Here is a 16,097-nt window from a genome sequence, read left to right on the forward strand (position 1 = left end):
GGGCTTTAAATGCCATCTCTACACTGATGACTCCAAAATTTATATCTCCAGCCAAGTCCTTCCCCTGAACATCCAGTCCTCTTAGTTTCCTCCCCTTCTACCCTAGCCCCTAACCTGCTTCATCAAAAGTCTTCCCTAGACTTTGGTAAATGATGACTCCATCTTTCCAGTTACTTATACCATAAACTTTAGGATCATCTGGGACTCGTGTCTTTATCTCAACTCATGTTCAACCTGTCAGCAAATTATGTTAGGTCTACATTAGGAATACATGTGTGATCTGCATGGCTACCACCCACCTCCAGCCACCGTCATCTCCAGCATTGACTTGGGTGAAATCTCCTTTCACCTTTGCCTCCCTTAGTCTTACCCCACTTAGCCAGAGTGACCCTTATAAATCATAAGTGAGATCATTTATCTGCTCAGAACCCTTTGGTGGCATCCCACCCAGTCCACTTAAAACTCAAAGGCCCTGTATGACCTCACTTGATATAAAGTGGCACCCTTCATCACATTTGTGTTCCCCAGCTTCTGCTTTATCACCACTTGACATATGTATATATATATATATATACGCACACACATATATGTATATATGTGTGCGTATATATATACACATTTTATATGTATATATGTGTGTATATATATATAAATTTGTGTCTACTGGAATGTAAGCTCCATACCAAGAGACACTCTTCTCATATCCCCAGTACCTAGAAGAGTGTCTAGTCCATAATAGGATAACAGGTACTATTGATTGAACAAACAAATGATCAGATCAGTATTATGGATTTATAATTTTACTGTCATTGCAGGAAGCGGAGATCTTGGAGGCTAGAAGACCTGATAAGAGCCTGAACTAGGACAATTGTGTGAGGAGAAAGGACCAGAGACTTTTGAGATATTTTGGAGCTAGAGTTAGAAGGAAATGCCGTTGATCAGATGCAGGGCAGAAGGATGAGTTGAAAATCATTACGTGGTCCCTAGCTTGGATGACTGGTTGGGTAGTGGTGCCGAAAGATAAGGAATGTAGGAGGAGAGACCAGATTTGGGGTCTCGTGGTGGCAGGTGTAGATTATCTCCACAGTCTGGGAGTCTAGCAGAGAGGTAAAGAAAAGATGAAATTCGAGTTGTCTACAAAAAAAAAAAACAGTAAGGACAGCCTTGGATTTGTCTGTTTGGAGGTTATTTGAGAAATTGGTTACAGTGATCTTGGTGCAGAAGCCAGATTACAGTAGGCTGTAGAGGAAGTGGGAAGTGAGGAAATGGGGACAGTAATATAGGCTACTAAATATATATATATATATATATATATATATAATAGAGGCTACTACATACTCAAAAAAGTAAGGAAAGATTTACATACTCAAAAAAGTAAGGAAAGAGATAGGACAGTATTTTGAAGGGGAAGTCCAGGGCAGGCTGGGACTCACGTGTGTAATATATAGGGAAAGTGTGATTACAGATGAGATGGGATTACTGATAGAGAAGAATCCAGCAGTGAATGGATGAGACCTTCCAAGAGAGACTGATTACCGTAGTAACCTTGGACAGGACGAAGGAGGGACATTTTACCTCCAGGAGGAAGCTTTGAAAGTTACTGAATTAGTTATTGGGTGAGTTACTGAGAAGGGTTGAGAGGAATAGGGAATTTGAAGAATATTGTGTTGGATTGATCTTCTCTGCCCCCCACCCCCTTTTTTTTTCAAATAGGAAGCCAAACTGACTATTGAGTTTATTGAGGCAAAGGCGAGCTGCCATCTGAAGGCAAGTAGAACAGGTCTGAAACAGAGGAAGGAAGGCCAGCTAGGGGAGAGAGAAGGCATGGTTGAGAACTTGCCCATTAAGGTTGGAGAACATGAGCTCCTGCTATTTGCAGGGTGCTCCAGGAAGTGCCAGAAGTGAGATGTGCTTCCTGTCCCACAGGAGCTTAAGTTCTAATTAGGGAGATCAAGCATTTCCATTCATGAGAACCAAGATAGTAGCACAGTGTAAGTGAGAAGCAAACAGAATGGCTAACCCTGGTCATGTGAGGTCAGAGGAGAGAGGAATCACTGTAAGTACTTTGTAAAGGAGCTGGGTTGTCGTCAAGCTGGGTGAATTCTGTGGGTAAAGAGAACCGTGAGGAGAGCATTTCAGTTCAAGAATTGGTTTAGGCCCAAGTGCTCTGGAGATAGTGAGCTTATCTTCGTCAGGTTAGGGCAGGGAATTCACACAGGGAAATAGTGTAACTTCTTTTCGGTTGGTAATGATGGCGCGCTATGCTAGGCACCTCATAATGTGCATTACACCGACTGTTGGGTAGTTTACATTCCATAAGGTATGTATTCCTCTCAAAGGAAGTAAGAGGAAAGTACAGCTCACAGAGATCTGTTGTCATCAGTGGGAAGGGTGACCAGGGGGTGATTATGGACCTGGTTGCTTGAGGCGCTCATAGCCAAAGGATTTAATTTTCTGGGATACTTCTGCTTTATTTGTATAACACAGCTCCAAATAGAAGAGTGCGTCGACTGCCTCTCTGGCTGGAGGTGTTGGTACCAGAACTCAGATGCTCACCCCTGAACCACAGGAAAGTAGTGACTGAATTGTGGGGTGGCCTGATACCTAGGATTGCTACCTGTGCCTTCTCCTGGCACCAAAGCCAAAGCTATGCCAAAGATTCTTGGAGCCATGCTGTCCTTGGCTGTGAAGTTGCCTGAAATGGGGCATTATAGTTGGTGGCCATGGGGATTAAGGCTGAGCAAGGGGGAACCAGACTTGGTAAAGAGAGGAAAGAAAGGTAGTCTGATTAAGTTTTGTCTCAAAGTGTCTGTTTTTGGGTTTGTCCCTGCATTGATCTGCAAGGGAATGAGGCAAGTAATGGTCCCTCAGGGACTTTCAGGACTTTGCTCTCAATGTCAGCCGTCATTTTCAATCACCCTCTCCCTCCCAGCCATTAATTTTGGCCCAGGATCATGGGGACTTGTCCATCTATCACTCCTAATTGACACTAAATGATCTGTCAGTTTATTGATGAACGGCAGAAGTGGAATTGTCACAATATATTTTACTTTCTAACAACTCCTCCTGACAATTTTACCTTGTCCATCTCACTCTCTTCACATAAATCTCCATTGGCCGCTCATTCCTTCTCATGGGCTGTTCTGGTGCCAGCCACTTCCACACCATCTGCACGCCTCAAGGACATCAAGATGGTGGTAGAACTGCCGTGTGCAAGTCCTGAGGTTCCCCCCCGCCCTTTCCCATTTTCTCTCTCTCTTTTTTAATGGCATACATGTTCCAAGAATATTAAAGGGCTTCTGTCCTCTCCCTTTGTGTCATTGCCATACCAGAGTCTCTTTACCTTCTTGTTAGCAGCAAGTAGTTAATTCTTATTAGGCTACAAAAGTGTGAAAGGCAAAAACTCACAGACGTGGAGGATTCCTAGATCTGTAAGCACCGTTGCCAGCACATGTTTTGTCGTCTTGAGCCAGCTCTGTTTCAGGCTGTCCATCCCCACAGAAGTCAATTTCTTACTAGTATGCAGTATACTGCACTGCAGTTACAGATGTGTCAAGATGTGGGTGCCTTCTGTCCTTGGGCCCGCTGGGTTGGGCCTGGAGCCGCCAACGCCCCTGTGCTGGTCATTTGTAGCCACAAGCAATCCCATTTGTTCACCCTACTTTGCTATTCCAGTGTTATATTTTTCAGTGCTCCACGTCTTGAAAAAAAAAAAAAATGAAGTGCTAGGTTAGACATAATACGGGCTTATAGTTATTCAGTCTTGAAGAAGATGTGATATGAAAAATCCTTTATCCCTTACGAGGCCAAGGATGAGTAGAGGAGCTTCACAACGTATAAATCCTCTCTTTCGCCCTTCCTGCTGAGGATAATTTTTGTTAACTGATGAGTACTGTTTTTGTTTGTATAACCATCATGCCATTATCATGCCTATCAAAATTAAGAATAATTCCTTAATGTCATCTAATATCCAGACAATATTCAGTTGTCTCAAAGGTGTCTTTTTAGCAGTTGGATTGTTCAAATCAAGGTCCACACACTGTTCATAGTTGTTATATGCGTTTAGTCTCCCTTTTATTTAGCAGTAGGCCTCCCTCTTTTATTCTTATGCCATTGATTATTTATTTTTTAAACTGAGTCATATGTCTTGTAGAGTGCCCCACATTCTAGATTTGGCCCATTGCTTCCTAGTCATGGCGTTTAACTTGTTCCTCTGTCCCTCACATTCCCTGACAAACTAGTAGTTAGATCTAGAAGCAGGATTTGATTTTGGCTCACCATTTAGGCAGGAATACTTCATAGGTAAGGGTTGGAGTCTACCTGATGGCAGTGGGTTTGGTTGTTTTTTTTAATGGGTGTACATCCTGCTGCATCGCATTGGAAGGCACAGGTGTTCAGTTGTTTCACTTGAAGTGATGTTGTGATTGACCAGTGGGTCCAGGGGTGTGAGCCTCTGTTATACAGTCGCATCAACCTCTGACTGGTTTTAGTACCCACTGGTGATTGTTGGCCTAGAGCCATGACTTTTTAAAAGGATGCCAAATGGTGATTTTGTAGTTCTTCATTATTACTGGAAATTCTGTAAGAGAACTTTCTCTCTTCAGCTATTTGGTTGCCTGAAATACCACATATACGTGTAATCTTGCCCTTTTTTCCCTTCCAGTTTTTTTTTTTTTTTTTTGAAACATTTTAAACCTGTGGGAAATTAGGAAGAATATTATAATGAATACCCATATACTCTTCACTCGTAACTACCATTTAATTTTTTTGCCACATTTAATGCTTTTCTCATTTGCTACTATTTTGGTTTTGTTTTTAAATTTTAACTGAACTGTTTGAGAGTTAGCTGCAGTTGCCTTTGCATTTGCATTACTAGTAGCTAGTTATTATATAAGAGATTTTTGTTTGTGCTGCTGGATCAATAAATATTTGATCAGCGAATGAATTTTGGACATTTCTTATAGAGTTCCAATGATTAAAAAGGAACTAGACATAACTGAGTCCCAGTGAAGTAAAAGAATTTAATCCTTGTCTTAGAGCTTCATCAGTTAACACAAAACTGTAGTAGAATTATGGAGAATTTATTTTCCATGTGCTGCATACACTCAGCCACAAAGGAATCAGTGTGGCCTGGCCCGCAGTCCTGGGTGCCTCGGGTGAAGAGTTATCCTCAGGGAGGTGAGTCATGCATCAGAGATGAGTGTCCCAGGTTGGGTGAAATCAGGTAGGACAGTTAGATATGAGAAGGTTGAGAAGGGAAGGTCCTAGGTAGTTATAATATTTGTACCCACTTCCAACGTCTGTGCCCAGGGCCTGGGCATGCCATGTGCCTGGGTCTGGGGCTTCTGGAGGTGCTCACATGAACTCCTTGCTTGGACCTCTGTCTCCGCTTTACAGTCAACACTTTTGAGTGCATATGTGCTTTTTCTCCACATGGCTTCCAACACTCGGTGAGCTCAGATAAGATGGCTTTAGGGCCAAGCAACAGCATATCTTTTTAATGTTGTTAATAGCTGCTGTCAAGTCAGACCCTGACTTATGGTGACCCCATGTACCGTAGGGTTTTCGTTGGCTATTTTCAGAAGTAGATGGCCAGGCCTGTCAGCACTCGTTTGTTCTGTATAGGCTCCCCAGGGTAATTCTTTGCCTTGCTCTCAACTTATGTTCAGAGCACGGATAGAAAGATGGTAGAGGAGGATCTAGAGAAATGTTCTTTGGAGAATTTACAGTTTTTTTAAACTTGGAATTTAATTGCATTATTCATTGCTAGACATCATATTCTTTCAGTAGGATCTGGAGATGAAATAAATAACATCACTGTGTACATTGAAGTAACTAACTAATGAAAAATAAATGTCCTCACCGAAGTAGGGAAAAGTGTAGAATATGTCAAACTTCTTGTAGCCCTAGGCCTTTCCTGTCTTCAAACTCTTGCATTATTCTGGTAGATTTCGCCTGTTTTGGTGTCTGTTATGTGGGGAGGAATGACATTGAGGAATATCAGGACAGAGCAGTATGGAGGAAAAGCTCTTGTCCAGCTATCCTTTCCTACTCAGCCCCTCAAGTGTCCACAAAACTGTCAGATGCTTCTTGAAAGTCACTGTTCAGGGACATAGGTCAAGGTAAGCTTTTGTTCATTCTATGTATATGTAAAACAAAACCCTGTTCCTTGGCCAGCCACACGCACCCAGGTCCAGCTTTGTTAAATAGAACCCTTTATTGTAATGTTACTGTAATCTGCCTTTTTGTGAAGTAGAGTCTGTTGGACCTTAAAGCTCAAATGTAAGTAGAGAGTGGTGGATCATTTCCTCCAGAGAACTGTGAGGGAGAAAAAAGGACCAGACACCGAGACAGTACAAACTCTTCTTGTTACTCATTGTATAAATTCATAGTTGTCTTTTGAAAGTTAGAACTCTTAGTGATTTTTTATTTTATCATTTATTTTTAAATGATGGTTAAAAGGGTGGAATCTGAAATGTAAGTTTCTCTCTTCCTGACAACTCTCCCCTAGACACCCAGTTTCTCTTCCTGGAGCCAACTATGTTAATCAGTTTTTTGTATTTTTTTCTAAAGATAAAAAAAAAAAAATACTTTATACATTTACAAAAAAATGGAGGTTAATATATTCCCCCCTCCCCCCGACACACACAAATGGTAACATATCTATTCTGCACTTTTGTTTTATCACATAAAAATACTTCTTTGTGTTCTTTCTGAATCAGTATAGTAGAACTTCTCAGTTTTTTAAGGGCTGCATTGTTGTTGTTAGGTGCTATCAAATTGGTTCCGACTCATAGAGACCCTATGTACAACACAACAAAACACTGCCTGGTTCTGTACCACCCACACAGTTGTTGCTATGTTTGAGCTCATTGTTGCAGCCACTCTGTCAATCCATTTCATTGAGGGTCTTCCTCTTTTTTGCTAGCCCTCTACTAAGCATAATGTCCGTCTCCAGGGACTGGCCCCTCCTGATAACATGTCCAAAGTAAGTGAGACGAAGTCTTGCCATCCTCGCTTCTAGGAAGAATTCTGGCTGTACTTCTTCCAAGACAGATTTGTTCATTCTTCTGGAAATCCATGGTATATTCAGTATTTTGGGGGAAGTATCATAAAGGCTTTAGACATGGTATCTATAGATTCTGTAGGCTAGGGGAGAGGTTTGAAGTGTGCGTCAACCTTTTTTCCCATTGAGGATTTGTGAGGACATAACTGACGGCAGTGGGTTTTTTTTTAACTGTTCCCATGCACCCCCACTTGGGTTGGTACAGTGATCTTTGCTTCAGAGCAAGCAGAAATGGTCTGGGTTACATTCATTGCAGTTTAGGACCCTGAATGTCTTGACTAGTGTCACAAATCCAATTTACATATGTAAATGACTAGATTTGAAATCTTGCGATTCTGTCAAGTGCTTCCCAGTTGAAGGTGATGGCAGTCTGTTCCCCTAAGTCCTGTGCGCAGGAGCATTTGGATACTTCACTTCCCACTCTGAAAAGTGGAGCCATTTCCTGACAGGTGGTCCCAGTCAGCTCTCTCCCTGGAGCAGCAGTGAATACCTGACGCTGTGGGAGGAGCACAGGCCGTGTTTTCAGATGAACTTGTCTGCGCATGAGCACCAGGGAATGGACAGCAGAGGCCCGGAGGCCACACAGCATTGGGGGGGCCAAAGTCCAATAACTGCCTCCGAATCGCCAGTGGGAAGGTCTGCATAGAGACTGTAAAATGCAGGCTCGAGACTGTAAAATGCAGGCTCGATCCACACCTGCCCCGCAGCCTGGTCCAGCTTCCTTTCAGGCCTTCAGCTTTTCTTAACTTAAACTACCTTGATTCCTGTTTTTGTAATTGAAATCCAGGAGTGGTTCTAGAATGGGCTCTTAGTGTGTTCTGTGAAAGTTTTGGCTTTTGGCCCTTGAGAGTTTCTGATTTTGCAGAAAGGAAAATTCTCCTGTGACCCACCCAGGCCCACTGCTATCAGGTCAGTTCCAACTCATAGCGACCCCATGGGGTTTCCAAGGCTGTAAATCTCTGTGGAAGCAGACTGCCACATCTTTCTTCCATGGAGTGGCTGGTGGTTTCGAACTGCTGATCTTTCAGTTAGCAGTCGATTGGTTTAACCACTGCACTGCCAGGGCTGCTTCTCCTGTGATCACAGCTGGTTATTTCTTGGAGCTAGGGGTTTTCTAGTAGGGGTAGGACTGTAAAGTAGCAGGGTCTCCGAGGGTCAGGAAAGAAATGAGAGGCCTTCAGAACTAGCCCTTCAACAGCGACAACCAAAAAGCACAGCCTCCTTATTGAGTATTCCTTTGTCCCTCTGTCCCTGCAATGCACTAGGTCTTGAGACTAGAAAGAACCTTAGAGCTAGACTTGTCCACTCTCCTATCGGATTAACAAGTGGTGGTTGGAGGTCTGCTGGAACCCCGCCATCATTGGGGAGATCAGTGGAAGCAGCCCTGTCGGTTTTATTTTTTCAATAGTTTTAGCTGTGCAAGCAAAATAAAAATCCTTGAGACTACCACCTCCTCCAATGTTGCTTATGTCCCTAGAAGCAAGTACTGTGAACAGTTTGTTGGTATCTTCTACATATCTCCATAGATGCACTTGTGAAAATCTGTGAGTTTTTATATAAATGGTATAGCAAATGTGTCCATATATACTTTTTTTCATTTAACAATGCATCCTGGAGATCTTTCACTGCATATAGATTTACCTCATTCTTTCCAAAGGCTGTATAGTAATCCATGGTACAGATACACTAGTCCCCTCTTGGTGGACATTTAGGGGATTTCTAATTTTTTGCCATTATTAACTCTCCTGATTTTTTTTTTTAAGCTGTCATAGTCTTTAGGAAATTTGTAGCTTCATCTTCTGATCCAGATCCTGCCTTTTGGGGCCACGCTACAGAACCCACATGTCTTGCCAAGTCCCTTTGTTGTGTGGATAAGAAAATGTAGGGCCAGAGAGATGAAGTGACTTGCGCTAGTTTGGGATTAAAAAAAAAAAAAAATTTTTTTTTTTTCCTTTGGGATTGGAGAGGTAATAATTAGATCTCATATCTCCTGGTGGGAGCCCTGGTGGCACAGTGGTTAAGAGCTCAACTGCTAACCAAAAGGTCAGCAGGCCGAATCCACCAGCCGCTCCTTGGAAACCCTATGGGGCAGCTCTGCTGTGTCCTGTGAGGTTGCGATGAGTCAGAATCGGCCTGACGGCAGTGGGTTTTTTGGTTATCTCCTGGCAAGCTGTCCTCTGTCACCACACCTCTGCACCTCTCTGCCACACCATGCTGCAGGGATGCTGGACGGGGGCGATGGGGCGGGGTGCACCTGGAAAACTGCCTGGGGTGGGGGGGCCTAGCTGAAGAGAGCCCACTCAGGGGATTCCTGGGGCACCTTCTGCTTCTCCCAAGGGCTCTCATGTTCTGCTTGCTTCTCCAAAGTTTTCCTTTTTTCTCAGCTGTTCCTCCTCCTGTGCGCTGGAGAGCAAGCAACTGAGAAAATATCTCTCATTGCTGCCTCCGCTTGTTGTGTTGTTGGCTGCCGTCGAGTCAGCTCTGACTCATGGCAACCTTACATACAACAGAACGGAGTGTTGCCCGGTCCTGCGCTAACCTCACAATCGCCAGCATGTTCAGGTCTCACCGTTACAGCTACTATGCCAGTCCATTTCACTGAGGGTCTCCCATGCCCTCGTTGCCTCTCTACTTCACCAAACTTGATGTTTTCCTGTAGCAGATGATCCCTTCTGATGACATGTCTAAAGCAAGCAAGCTGGACAGTGTTCTGCTGTGATCCATAGGGTTTTTACTGGCTAATTTTCAGAACTAGATTGCCAGGCTTTTCTTCCTAGCCTGTCTTAGTCTGGAAGTTCTGCTGTAATCTCTCTACCATGGGCAACCCTGCTGGTATTTGAAATACCCGTAGTATAGCTTCCAGCATTATAGTAACTTGCAAGCCACCACAGTACAACAAACTGACAGATGAGTGGTGATCTCTTTACTTACTTGGCCTTAATTTCCTGCCTTCTAAGGTTACTGGGAAGGTTGAGTTAATTTTCAGTTCCTGCATATTACCTTCCCAGTAGATTGGCAGCTCTTTGAGGACAAGACCTGTGGTCTTATCCTGTGTACATATACACACACACACACATATATATATATATTTTAATGTGTACGTTTTTTAGATACATGTGTATGTACACACACACACACACACAAATATACAAATACACATGCACGTCATTTATTGTGGCTTTTATACTGGGCACTGTGCTCCACATGGCTGTCTTGTCTTTATCCTCAAGACAACCCCATGAGGTAAAAAAATATATAGATATGGTGTTATTATCCCCACTTTACAGATGAGGAAGCTGAGTTCAGAAAGATTAAATAGCTTGCTAAGTCACACAGCTAGTAAGTAGCCAGCCCAGACCTTGAGCCCAGGTAAGCCTGATTGTAGGGGTCATGCTGGTATTCTCTGTGCTTTGCTTCTTCCATTTTATGCCCCTTGGCACCTGGTATAGTACCTTTGTGATGCTAGAGCTTTGGCAGATATTCCCTGTTTTGACATGGCTCCAACATCTCAGCCTGTGGGAATAATAAGTGAATGGGGGACCTCCTGTGGCCTACCTGTCTGCACAGCTGTGCTCCAGCCAGCTGCCTGACCCACGAGAAGAAGGTGGGCGCAAGGGATGCAGCAGCCTGCTCTCAGGGCACGAGCCAAGGCCACGCCAGCTCTGCCATTGAAAGGCTTAATTAGGCTAGTCATTGAGTTCAATTAGGCATTGGAAGCGATCATTTCTTCTAACCCTGCAGTGCCCTCCAAGAACTGGATCCATTCCCAGGCAGCCAGCTCAGGAGGTGTGGGTACTAGTTACTGGGTCATGAGCAGCCCCGGCTCTAATTTGGGAGCCTGTGACTCCATTGCTATGCTGAGGGCAGAGTCACCCAAGAAGCCCTTAGCCCAGAGGGAGAGCCTCAAAGTGCACATTAAATATGGCCAAGTGTCTGGTTTTTCCTGGGCTCACTTCTGAGCCACCCTCCTTTATCAGGACAGCCCTTATCCTCATGTAGGAGTCAGGACATCAACCTGGCACTGGGCCCCTTTTGCTACTCACTGGCCATGCCAGGAGGGCAAGTCACATGGCCTCTTTGGCTGAGGTTCCCTCATCTGTAAAATGAAGGGTTTGGACTAAATGATCTCCAAGTTGCCTTATCATCTTTAGGATATTATGATTCTAGGCAGTCCCAAATATACTAGTCTTAGGTTTGGAAAGTTGGAAATGAAGAAAGAGATTTCTGTTCACCACAGGAGGCCATTTTAAGGAAAGGGGAGGAGAGGCACGTTGCTGAGCTGGCAGTGAGGAGGAGGAGGAGGAGCAGCTGCGGCTGACTTCGTGCCACTCTCAACACCCTTGGGCTCTGTCTCATCAATGTTAAGATGAAGTGGTCTCAGAGGCCCTTTGCAACTCAAAAAACATGTATTTTTGAGCTTCTGAAACATACTTTCTAAGCAACTGCTTGAAACAAGCCCTTTTTGCCTGAATTATTCCTTGAAATGAAACAGTTGACAAACACTGTGGCGGGACAGGCCTTCCAGGCACAGGATGTCAGGGTTTGGAGGCATGAAGACACTACAGTGTATTGAGAACGAGCAGACCAGAGATTCGCAGAGGGAGATAGGAGATAGGCTGGTAAGAGAGGGAAGGGCCCACTTGTAAGGCCTTGAACTCCAGGCACACACTTTATTATTTAGGGAACAGGGAGTGACTGAAGTGTTGACAGGAGTATGACCGATGGTGCAAGGGACCATTAGCACACCTCTTTTGGATGTCTTTTTGATGTGGTGTTACCTTGGGGCAATGGCAGGTGTAAAAAGAAAGCCATTCTTCCCACTCCAGAGTCCACTTCTTAAGGGCTATCTCGGCTCCATTCTTTATAACAGGTGCTCTGTTTCTAGGCTGGGCGTAGTTGTGGAGAAGGTTTGCTTATCCTTTTTTTCCCAAAGTTTGACACCTTTTCCTTTAGCAGATATTGGTAACGTAGCTCATTTGTATCATAAGGATTGGACTCTCATCATTTCAAATCATTGCTTTCTCTTCTCAGACCATATATTATGGTTTATTAGTTATGATTATGAAGGAGTCCCTGGGTGGCGCACATGGTTAAGCACTCAGCTACCAACCAAAAGGTGGTTTGACTCTCCCTAGCGGTGCCTCGGAAGAAAGGCCTGGTGATCTACTTCCAAAAGGCCATTAAAAAAAAAAACCAAACCCAGTGCCGTTGAGTCGATTCCGACTCATAGCGACCCTGTGAGATGAGAGATAAGCCAAAAGGCCGTAGCCGTTGAAAATCCAAAGGAGTAAAGTTCTACTCTAAAACACATGGGGTCGCCATGAGTCAGAATCAACTAGACAGCAACTGGTAGTTATGATTACGAGGTAGGTTTTCCCGTAGAATGTGTTTTCTTCTTAACTAGAATCGTTATGTAATAGTAGATGGGCATGGGGGCCGGGATTGGGAGTGGCGGTACGGCCAGTAACAGAGCTGGGGAGACACCTGAGAAGTCATCAAGTCTTACCCCTTCAGTTTATTGATGGAGAAAATGAGGCCTGGAGACCTGGAGAGGTTAAATGACTGAGAGTTACAGAATCTTTGAGTTAGAAAGGCCCTTAAATGTCACCTTGTCCCACTGCCCAAGGTCATACAGCTAATTAGTGTAATAGAATGTGCCTTTCATTGTACAGCCAAGCCCATTCTGAAAGCTCGAGAGCTGCACGCATTTATCTCAAGTTCATGAAAAGGTCATGCACTATAGTATTTGCGCGATAGCAAGTCTGTTAGAATAAAATCGTCTTTACTGCCATCCTCCGGGACCCTCACAGAAATGAGATGTTGATCATATGAGGCAATCTTATTGAACAAAAAAATTTTCAAGGAAAAAAGTTGTGTCCCCTGAGCCAGCCAGTCTCTGCTAAGGGGGGCTTGCTGCTTTGCAGTAGAGTAGCTAAGAGCCAGGAGGGAATGATTAGAGATGCCAGCCATTGGTTAAAATTCCCCCAACATAAACGATCTCCTTGTTCTCTCTTTGATGGATTCAGGCTCTCAAAAATAAAATGCATCTGTGAACATCACACCTACTTCTTTCTTTTTCTTTTTAGTCCTTTACTGAGAAGTAACCGAAAGCAGTTTAGTATAGAAGAGGAAGCTTGGCATAACCCCAAAACCAAATCCACTGCCACTGAGTCGATTCCGACTCATAGCAACTCTATAGGACAGAGTACAGCTGCCCCATAGGGGTTCCAAGGAACACTTGGGGGATTCAAACTGCCGACCATTTGGTTAGCAGCCATAGCTCTTAACCATTACGGCACCAAGGTTTCCAAGCTTGGCGTAAAGATGCACATGAAGTAGAGCCTCTCACATAGCCGAAATTGTCTCTGGTCTAATGAGTTTGTCAGTGATTTTGCTTTTTGGGCCCATGCGACACCCCACCAGGGCTGCTTACTGGCGGCTGTGCTAGTTTCTCCTTGTTTCTCAGCAGTCATTATACAAGAGGCCATGTTTTGAAGTGCCAGGCTCTCCTTGGGTCAGATTTACCCCGGAGTTACCAAGACAGATCCTGAGCCTTCGAAGAGGCTGCCACACTGCCCCAGCGGCCCCACACGCCAGGGGCTGGAAGTGGGCTCGCTTAGGGCAGGGACACCTCTCACCACATCCCATCCCTTGGGCAAGTCTCAGTGTATTTACAGGTTTTGGGGGGAACCATAGGACGTAACAGGAGCACAAAAAACAGTGGGTCAGTGGAAGGAATTCTTTATAGGTTACTTCATTTTCCAGCAGAACATTCTCTCCAGGAGAAGTAAAGACCAAATCCACTCAGTGATTAAAAATGGATTGAATTAATAGTTTCCAGAAACGCTGAATAGAAGTCTGCCCCTGACTTGTAGACACACGGTTTTTACTTGTTTCAGTCCCTGCATCCTGTCACACTCCTTCTCTTACAGCCATATTCCCCCCAAACTGGCTTTGAGTCACAAACAAGATTATTCTTTTTTCACTTAATTTTAAGTCTCTCTTATCATATCAATGGGAAGGTCGTGATTTTTGCAGCTTGTATTTCTTTAACACCTTTCTAACCTTGCTAGTCTCCCTTTTTAACAAAGAATAAGCCATAGGTTCACACTTTTGGCAGATAGCAATATCTAGCTATGATAAAATTTTGAGGTTTTTCACTGTATTGTTTTTTATAGTCACCTTCTGTATGGCTGGTGGTACTAGCTTTCCATTGAGGATATGAAGTTTTCTTTTAAATAAGTTTATTGAAGTAAAAATGAGTCAGTTTAAAGAAAAAACTAGGTACAGCGAAAACACAGTTAAATAGCAAAATTTGTGAAGGTGGCACCTGAGAATGACAGAGGTTTGGGAGGTACTGCCCTGTAGCAGTTCCTCCTGGCTGTTCCCCCCCCATCCTTTCCCTAAAAGGAGGAATAAAAGAACTTCCACTTAACCTCTTTGTGCCATGTTTATGTTGCAGAAATGGTAAGTTTCATATTAAAAACCAAAAAACCAAACCCCTTGCCATTGAGTCGGTTCCAACTCATAGCGACCCTATAGGATAGAGCAGAACTGCCCCATAGAGTTTCCAAGGAGTGCCTGGTGGATTTGAACTGTTGACCTTTTGGTTAGCAGCCATAGCACTTAACCACTATGCTGCCACGGTTTCCAGTTACATACTAGTCGCATACTATTTATTGAAACCGCTCCTTAAATTGTGGGCTTACATAATTTGAAAAAAAAAATTGAAAATTATTTGCTAGCTCCATTGTTCCCTCCCGAACCCAGTCGACATAAGCGCGTGTCAGTAGTGCTGATCATCTTCAGTGTGTCACACCACGCATGTGCATGCTTACCCAGCCAGCTCTGACACCGTTCTCATTTTCTGCTACCACCTTGTCAGCCACTTCAGGTCCCCTGCTGTCCTCTGAGCACTCCTGGCCCTTTGGAGCCTCCAGCCTTTATTCAGGTTGTTTCCTCTAGCTGCAGAGGCCTTCCTACGTCTTTTCTGCCTGTCGCAAGCCTGCTCATCTTTCAGTTGGCAAGTTTTCTGGGAAGGCTTCCCGGATTCCCTTCCTCCCCTGCCTCGACTAGACTGGCTGGTTCCCTCTTTGATGCTCCCATGCCTTTGTGTTTGCACACCTCACTTGTCCCGCTAAGTTGGGGCAGGGATTGGGAACCTTGGTTTCTAGACCCAGTTACAGCTAGCGCCAGGGGTTTAGCTAGGTCCCTTTAACTGCTCCTGGTCTCCATTTCCCCATCTAGAAAATGTAAGGTTTGGACTGGGCAAGGAGCCCTTCAGGCACTGATACGTGAGTGTATGGAGGTGTTAGTGTTATGTCTGTAACATTTTTCTCTCCCACCAGACTGTAAAATTCTGAGCAAAAAAATCCCTGAACCCCATCACCCTCACCTCATGCCTGGTAGATAGTGACTGAATAAATGTTTGAAAAATAATCTTCATTTGAGATAACTAAGATTTCCACTTGTAAGCTCTCTTTCACTTTTTATCTTTCTTGATAGCATGAATATACATAAACCTTTTAGGTTCCCTTAACTGTTTTTAGCTACTAAAACTTTGTATATTTTCAGTATTTTCCCCCTTGATAAAAGCCTCTTTAGAGTTTAAATCAGAACAAAGATGTTACTTTGAATTTGACCAGCAGGGGGCAGGCTTCACCCAGGAATTGCCATGTAATTCACTCTCCAAGTTCACAGGGCTTAGTAGCCTACAGACAGAACATCTTTCTACTAGACACCTTATTGATAAACTATGTTGCTGCGAGCTAAATCTGACCTAATTGACCTAAAACTCCAGAGTATCAAAATGTGGGTGCTGGAGATTTCTTGCTTGTCTTTAAAGAAAGCGAGAAAACACAACAGCTATGACTATACAGTGGACACTGAACGTATGAATGGCGAGAACTAGAAACTGAGGGGAAAAAGAACGGGAACTAAGCTTTCAGGAGAGAATTAAATGAGGGGAAATTTATTGGCTAAGAAAAAATTCCGTTTATGAGAAATATGTGGCTTCCAATCCGTATTACGT

General features: G+C 43.9%; 1 protein-coding gene across 2 annotated transcripts in view; it reads left to right on the top strand.

Moving 5' to 3' along the window:
• The window catches only part of IFT43 (intraflagellar transport 43), a 104,644-nt gene that overhangs the window by 46,404 nt on the left and 42,143 nt on the right, over nucleotides 1-16,097 (top strand). The window lies entirely within an intron of this gene.

This window comes from Elephas maximus, chromosome 10 (assembly GCF_024166365.1).
Source record: "Elephas maximus indicus isolate mEleMax1 chromosome 10, mEleMax1 primary haplotype, whole genome shotgun sequence".
NCBI classification, from domain to species: Eukaryota; Metazoa; Chordata; class Mammalia; order Proboscidea; family Elephantidae; genus Elephas; species Elephas maximus.